The sequence below is a fragment of the Glycine soja genome, chromosome 6, assembly GCF_004193775.1.
Source record: "Glycine soja cultivar W05 chromosome 6, ASM419377v2, whole genome shotgun sequence".
NCBI lineage: Eukaryota > Viridiplantae > Streptophyta > Magnoliopsida > Fabales > Fabaceae > Glycine > Glycine soja.
The window spans coordinates 10,299,537-10,301,835 of NC_041007.1; the positions used below are offsets into that span (position 1 = coordinate 10,299,537).

Consider the following 2,299-nt stretch of genomic DNA (forward strand, 5'->3'; position numbering starts at 1 on the left):
AATATAAAAGATTACATTGTGCTTTTTGGAGGGAGTTGGTAGCAAGGGCACGAAGAAAAGCAAAACACTCACTTTTTAACTTTTTTTTCTTTCATTTTCTTTCATTTCCTTTGTTTCATCCTTTGTTTTTGAGTCTCTCATGACTATGAGAGGCTAGATTACCAAACACTTTTTGATATCATGACCTTTACTATCCATTTAATGTTATTTCAATATTATTGCTTCCTTTATAAGTTTATTATTTTATTTATGATTTGATCACTCATTCACATGTATGTTATAGGGTTTTAATGATTGGAAATGTTTTTACCTTAAGAACTTGAAGGAGCTTCTCGATAATTTATGTTTATGGGTAGAAGGGTGTTATTTAGCCTTAATTATGCATCTTTAGTCTTAAAACAAATTACTTGGTTTATCTCTTAAGAAATTATGAGTAAAATTATGTGATTTATACTCTTTCACACAAGGAATTATGATTAGAGTAGTTTAGTTAAGAAAGGTAATAGTTGAAATAACTTTAAATGGTGAAAAATATTTAACGTTGCATCAAAAGTAACTTTAGTAGGCCAAACACCTAATATTTTCACAAATATCTACACCAAATATCATTTCCCCCAAGTGTTTATTTTTCTTGTCTCTTACATTTTTCTATGCTTTCCTATCCTTTGTCATGGTGTTTATATTTCTACACTATAACTCCGAATAATATTTAGTTTTAGTCACTCATTCCCTTAAAACTCAGTATATATAAACTTTGAGTACAGTTAAAGTTCATATAAATTCGACACTATGCCTTATTGTTTAAATATTATTTTGACAAATTAATACACTTACTAAGTAGTTATGAAAAATGTTACTAATCATCTTCATATCTTAGGCCCAATAGAGTATTAATAATGATGTCCTCTTTTAAGCTTGTTGTTAATATTAATATCATTTATTTGTCTTTTAATAATACCAGATAAATATAAAAAATATCTCATCTAGATAGATTCTAAAATAGAGTTCGTTAGGAATTTGTTACGAATATATTGTATCCTTCTATCAATGGATTAAGAATAGGAAATATTATTTTTATATCTCGTTAGATGTAGAATTTAGAGTAATGATATAATAACTTTTCTAATACGTATCAAAAACCTCGAGATGACCTTTTGTTAATCCTATGATTATGCTTTTTGAGCAATGTAAATACGGGAGACAAGAGGTTACAACATCTATAATGGGAGTTACTTGATGATTTATTTAAAATTAAAGAGTCTATATAAGAAACTTGCTTAACTTTTTATTAAATATAGGAGATAGAAATACAATATTTTTGAGCTAAATTACTTAAAAATTAATTGAGTTGCTTAAACTGATATGATATAAATTAGATTATAAATCCACACCACTATAATCAATTGAGCTAATAAACCAATTATGTTAAAAAAAAATCAACTTCGATATATATACCATTAAATTTTATAATGTGAGTGATATATACATAAAAAAATTTAGTGGTATATAAATATTTATCATGTAAACTTACATGTGTATTAAAGATATATTAGAAGTTTTAGTGATAAATATATTAACGTTAATTATTTTTTTAGCATTATCAGCTCAGTTTGTTACGGATCACCATGGGTGAGAGGCGAGGCTGACAAATTGTGTATTGAAAAAAATGTTGGGTGGAGGAAGAAAATTCCATTCATGACCATCCCTCATCTTTGAATTATTGGATAAAACAATACAATTTGTTCTGCCCAGGCCCAGCCCAATTATGGATTAATCGTGCTCTAAATTCGATGTCATCTCATTCATTGACTTCTTTGCCTCAAAGGGAAAGATTAAAAAGTATCTGTGGCTGCTGGGATTCGAGCCCAGGTCTCCACGGCCACAACGTGGAATTCTTACCACTAAACTACAGCCACTTCTGTTTATTATATCCTATGTTTGTTTAATTAAAATAAAAAAATTCCAATTATTAGACACTTGAAGCATACCCGTTGTCTCTCCCTATTGCATAATTTGCACCGCTTATTTCATTACCAAAACTCTCTCCCTTTTTCCTCATCCTATTAACTAATTGAGATTATATTTTCAATCATTTTTTTATATTAAGTTTTAATGATGGATACTTTAAGGATTTTTTTTAATGTGATTAAAAATTCAATAGGATTAATTATTAACTTTCTTAATTAGTAAAAAGTTAGTTAATTTCATTTATAATTTTTTAAAATAATTTCATTCATATTTGAGTATGGAAGCAATATGTTCAAGTTAATAATGCATGTAATTCAGAGAGAGAAAAATC

General features: G+C 27.5%; 1 non-coding gene across 1 annotated transcript; it reads right to left on the reverse strand.

Moving 5' to 3' along the window:
- Positions 1-1,844: 1,844 nt before the first annotated feature.
- TRNAH-GUG lies at positions 1,845-1,916 on the reverse strand. The gene has a single exon. It is a non-coding gene; the product is annotated as a tRNA-His (tRNA).
- Between the last annotated feature and the right edge of the window lie 383 nt (positions 1,917-2,299).